Here is a 6462-nt window from a genome sequence, read left to right on the forward strand (position 1 = left end):
AGGCAATAAACTGTCATTGGAAAATATGTGCTAAACTTAAATTTGAAACTCATTAGATTAAAAATGCAAAATGCACAATGAGTGCCACTGTATACAAAACATTATACAGAAGCTATAAGTAGCATCAAAGACACAGGGTATAGTCCTTGCCAAAAAGAATTTACAACTTATGTCTGAATAAAAAAATTCAAGCCTAAAAATTACTTAAATATATATATGTATTTATATCAATACTGGAGGAAATCTGTAAAACCCAAATTATGATTTTTAGTTCTATGTGTTGTAAAGGAGATGCCTTAAACTTTCTGTTTACTGTTCCTAGTATTAAGAGATAAGAAAAGGAACCTTCTTTTCTCTTAAAGAAGAGAAGTATCCTGTCAGTTTACAAACAGGAAATACTTTGATCAGAAAACAGGTAACACTTTTGAGATGGTCGATGAACTGTGACCACAAGTATTTTCCAAGTAATGGAAATCTGTGTCACTTAGCAAGGTAAAACTGCTGAACCACAAAGAAGTAAGACATCCATCTTTACAAGCAGGCCTTAAAGGAGAGAAGTCAATAGACAGTAAGGTCCCTGATTTAATGTAGCCACTTAAGGGAGAAGAAGCATGAAGTTCCAAGTCTTTCCTTCCAGAAACAATATGATGATGTGAGACAACCAGAGTGTACATTCTGCTTTCCCCCATGACACACTGAAGCTCATTTGTAATTCTAGGCTGATCCCCTTTGGGGTGGAGGGGGAACTATAACAGGAGCCTAGCTAAAATCAAACTACGGTCCAAGGTACATTATTAACATTACTCCCTCACCAGCCACATCTACCCTGTGTGATTATCTCATCTAAAGAACAGAAGAGAGACACTAGGGAGATGAAAAATTGGTGTCACTGCATCTGACTGACACTTTGTATATTATGAAGTGTTTCATTTAATTTGTGTTTATGAATGGCTTACGGGAAATTAGAAAACATTTATTTTTACTATTCACATTGTTTCCCACAACATCAGCATGACTTGGTTGCTTGCTAGATATCCATATTATCAGACTATATCCCAGATCTACAGATGAAAGTCTTCCTTTTAAAAGGATACCCATATAGGGACACATGGGTGGCTCAGTAGGTAGATGTATGACTTCAGCTCAGGACATGATCTCACTGCTAATAGTTTGAGCCCCACATCAGGCTCTCTGCTTCGGATTCTGTCTCTGTCTCTCTGCCTCTCTCCTGCTCAAGCTGTTTCTCTCTCTCTCTCAAATATAAATTTAAAGGATTTAGCAACTTGCCCAACAAGCAGTTGATGATCTAGGCGTCATTTGTAAGTAGAGAAGATCTCATCATTGCATTTATAGTCTACTGTCTAAATAACTTTAAAAAAGAAGTCTAAGGAAATTAAAGCCTTAGGATTCTTACAGAATAAAGGATATTTCAGCCAGTGGTTTATGAACTAAAATATCTTTACAGTAATTTAAACTATTTAAGAAATATTTGGAAAAAAGTTTGTTTTATCAGAATGCCATAGTCATCTAGGACTGCTATAACAAAATACCATAGACAGGGTGGCTTACACAACAAATGTTATTACTCACAGTTCTGAAAGCTGGGAATTCCAAGATCAAACTGCTGGCATATTAGTTCTTGGTAAACTCTTTCCTTAGGGCTTATAGATGGACACCTTCACTCGGTGGTGAGAAGCTCTCATATCTCTTCCTCTTTTTATAAGGGCACTAATCCCATCATGCAAGTCCCATTTTCATGACCTTATCTAAATCTAATTACCTCCAAAGGTCACATCTCCTAATACTATCATCTGGGGGCTAGAGCTTCAACATAAGAATTTTAGCAGAACACATTCATTCAGTCCAGAACACAAAACATTCTGCATTCTGAAATTATCATTATACTGAAAGAAATACTTATTTTCATAGGTAAAAATATCATAGACCAAGTTCAATTCAATTTGGCAACATAGATACATGAGTATATGAATTTACTCTAATTCCATCAAAATTGTTTGAAATTATCAAAGAAATAAAAATAGACACAAGCAATAGTAGAAATAAAAATCTTGGAAGAGTGTCCCCCAACTGACCCGAGGAGCTGTTCTCCAACTAGAACTGTTTTCTACTGAACTAGGCAATCCGAAATTTAGCGAATTAGCAGAGGAATCAGTCAAAGCAGTGCTGTAAATATTTAGAAACAAATTAAGGGACTAGGAATCTCCGTTCTAAAGTACATACCAACCCATGAGCAACTGCCTATCACACACACATACATACACGCAGGAACCGGGCTATTTTTATTGAGCAGTAAAGTCAAAACCTAGCTTTTTGTGTATTTCAAATTTCAAATTTTTGAAGAGTTTAATGAAATACACAAAGTTTTGCCAAATTTCTTTTTTAAAGAAAGTTGGAAAACACAACTTTAGGCATAAAGAGGTAATACAGCTACAGATATCGAAAAGATTTCTTTCACTAGGAAAGCATAACTTTCATTGCAATTTAGAATAAACATTCTACCTACTAAAACTGATACAGTGGGAAAAAAATGAATCTCCAAGTATTTCAGGAAGCCAAAATTATAAAATAAATGTTTTTCACCATCAGAATGACTATATTCAGGAAATGGATTGAGATCTGGTGCCTAGACGGCTCTGGCGGTTGAGTGCCCAACTTTGGCTCAGGTCATGATCCCTTGGTTCGTGTGTTCAAGCCCCATGTTTGGCTGTGTGCTGACACCTCAGAGCCTGGAGCCTGCTTCTGATTCTGTGTCTCCCTCTCTCTCTGCCCCTACCCTGCTCATGATGTGTGTGTCTCTCTCAAAAATAAATAAGACATTTAAAAAATTAGTTGAAAAAAAAACAGATTAAGATTTAAAAGAAAAAAAGGTTTAAACTATAATACATAAATATCCACAAAGAAATTTGGGAGAGCTTAGCATTCTTAGAAAAACTGTCATTAAGAAAACAATCAAGAGGCGCCTGGGTGGCTCAGTCAGTGAAGCATCTGACCTCAGCTCAGGTCATGATCTCACAGTTCGCGGCTTCTAGCCCCTCGTCAGGCTCTGTGCTGACAGCTCAAAGCCTGGAGCCTGCTTCAGATTCTGTATCTCCCTCTCTCTCTCTGCCCCTCCCCTGCTCATGTTGTCTCTCTCTCTCTCTCTCAGAGATAAATAAAACATTTAAAAAAATTTAATTAAAAAAACAATCAAAATAATAAGAATGACAAATAAGAATTGTTAAAATAGGTATGGTGAAGTAGATGCATTTAACTGAAGACTGAATGAGTGAGCTAATGTGGGTGCCAAGGGATTACCACAGAAGACAGTCAAAAAGGATGAAGAGTCCAACAACCTGACAGATAAGGAAGGTGGGCTCAATTCAAACATGCATCCATATAATAACAGTTACAGGAGGGGAAATAGAGGAAAGGAAATAGAACAATAAGGCAAATAAAGTGTTAGAAGCCTGAAGATTATTTAAACTAGATTCGGACGTTTCTTAAACATCATGCTCAAATATGAACTGTTGGAAAATATAAGCAAAGAGTATCCAAAATAAATTTATCTTCTTAAACAGAAAACACATTTCATGGAGCCCTTGGGGGTCTCAGTTGGTTAAGCATCTGACCCTTGATTTCAGCTCAGGTCATGATATCATGAGTTTGAGCCCCATGTCAGTGCAGAGCCTGCTTGGGATTCTCTTTCTCCGTCTCTCTCTCTCTGCGCCTCCCCTTCTCACTCTCTCTCTCAAAGTAAACAAAAAGCTTTATTTTTTTTTTTATATTTTTATTTATTTCTAGGAGAGAGAGAGACAGCGTGAGCAGGGGAGGGTCAGAGAGAGAGGGAGACACAGACTCTGAAATAGGCTCCAGGCTCTGAGCTGGCAGTCAGCACAGAACCCGACGCGGGGCTCGAACCCACGAACCGCGAGATCATGACCTAAGTGAAAGTCGGACGCTTAACCGACTAAGCCACCCAGGCGCCCCATAAACAAATAGCTTAAAAAAAAAAAAAACATAAAACACACTTCAATATAACAATAGGGTTACAGAGAATATCAATTTTAAAACTAGAGATTATTCAGAAATGCACTACATATCAAAACCTATTGAATAGGACTAAAGTGGAACTTAAAACAAAAAAGACTGACAAACATTAGACATTCACTTCAACAATCAAGGAAAAATAATAAAATAAGACTCAGCTCATAAAAGGAAGGAATTAATGAAGATAACAAATCAAATAAAAATAAGTAAGAGGACCAATAATAAATAAATAAAAACAATAACTGGTTCTTTGAAGAATCTAGTGCAACAGACCATGTTTGTGCATCATCAAAGAAGTTAGAAAACACAAATAAACAAAAATGGAAAAGTAATATAAGAAATTTCATAAATTATAGGAGGTTATTACCTGCAACTGTCCTCAGTTGCATTCAAAAAACAAAATGTCGAGTTGTGAGAAAAATATAAAATAACTAGACTGACCCAATAAAAATGGAAAATCATTGACATTTAAAAGATTCTATTCCTTTAAAATGTATCAAACCACAACAATGTAACAGCCTTATTTGCAAGTCTTTTAAAACCATCAGAGTTAAAATTCTATGATATGAAAAGGTTTTTCAAAAACAGAAAAATACAGAGGGCATCTCAAGGTTAGCAAAATCTTCATGGCAAAATGTAAATGGTTAGCATTATAAAACATTCCAGTGCAATCGCATTGATAGAGACATAAAAGTATAAAATTTAAACTACAGTCCAGCTGTGGATTCGAAGAATGCTTGTAGCCAAGGAGAATTTTTTTTTCCCAGAAATACAAGGATTGCTCATCTCTAGGGCATCTCTGAATATTAAGCATAAGAAGTAATTTTTTAAGATTCATGTAGAAGCTAACTGCTTTATATTCAGATGATGCATCTCCCTGTACCTGAAGAAAGTGTAACTCCTTAAGCCAAAGCAGGACTGGAGTCTCACAGCACAGGGAGAAAAGGGGTCTTTTCTCCTGCACCTCCATGTGGGGTCTGCGATGCACTTTTCATCATCTCTGCCAGCCACTGAACTTGGGCATGGGGCAGTTGGAGATGGCCCATGCCTCCTGCTTGGGAATCACTGGTAAAATCTCACCCCAACAACTATCAGGACAATTCTTTTAAGAGCTGTTTTCCCAAATCTTGTAATTTGTTAACGCTCAAGGGAGATAGGGAGAAGAAAACAAACAAAAATGAGTGGGAGTGGGGTGCAGAGTAGGGGAGACAAGATGAGAAAAAAAGCAAAGGAAGCATAAGTTGAAGCACGGGACATTTGGGGTTTTTAAAAATCCTTTAAATACTAAAATGATATGAATAGATTTTAAAATATAATCCATAAGATCATCTAGACAAATGTCAAAAACACATTATGAACATAAAATTTAACACGGATTCATTACCTTGTTAAAATGTATCTACCGAAAAACTACAGCATTTACCACATATCACACTTCACAGATAAACATTTAAAATACAGTCTCACGAAAGGCAGTAATAAGATGAAGTTCCCTATTGTGGACATCTTCCGTTGGTCTGCTTAGCCCGCTAGGAAAAATAACCTCCTTCTGTGGGGAACTGCTCCCCACAGCAAGGCAACTGTATGGTAGGGATAAAGGTGTCTACCGCTCTCAGTTCACTGTTTAAGGTGAAAATCAGAGCTGGACCAAGCCAATCATTGTTCTTTCTTAGGTTTTGCTTTTGATTTTGTTTTCCCAACGTAAGTGGAACAAAGGAACTGAATTCCAACTAGTGACAGATGTTCTGAAACATGACACATGAAACTTTCTGTATCTAGGTCCCTCTCAATAGGGGGAAACCAATAGGTATAGAAAATGAGTCCCAAATGGAGGGAGAATTAAAAGTGAGCTAGCAAGAGCACAAGTCCTGGCTGCGTTTCAATTTCCGGTGTAGAGTGTCCTTTGGGCCAACCTGCAGCGAATTCGGGCCAGCTGCAAACTGTGTGCATTTCCTCTTTTTACCTAAGTTCATTCAAGTTAAGTGTCTGGTATTTGCAACGAGAAAGATCTTGACTGAAGCATCATCACTACTACTCCAGGTCCCAATGAGTGCAGTAAAAGACAGAAAATGAATAGAAGAAATAGTAAAAATAAAGATGTGATTATGTGTAGGTGGTATTTATATACATCTGGAACAAAGAGAGATTCAATTTAGAACCACATTTAAAAGATGAGCAAATGGTAATGTTGCTTAAGGTAAATATGTTAAAAATCAAAAATAATTTTTCCATGAATTAGCAACAAGAAAACAGAAAACATAATAAAAAAAAAAGATCCAGATGCAGCAAAAAACCCACGTTCCTAGGTGGGAAGACAAATATTAAGATGTTTGTTCTTTTAAAATAAACCTTCCAAACGATAACATCCTAAAGTGTTAGTACTTTGCACCTCTGGGAAAAAACAGGTGGAGACAG

The sequence above is a fragment of the Hyaena hyaena genome, unplaced genomic scaffold (genome assembly GCF_003009895.1).
Source record: "Hyaena hyaena isolate Hyena2069 unplaced genomic scaffold, ASM300989v1 scaffold_527, whole genome shotgun sequence".
NCBI lineage: Eukaryota > Metazoa > Chordata > Mammalia > Carnivora > Hyaenidae > Hyaena > Hyaena hyaena.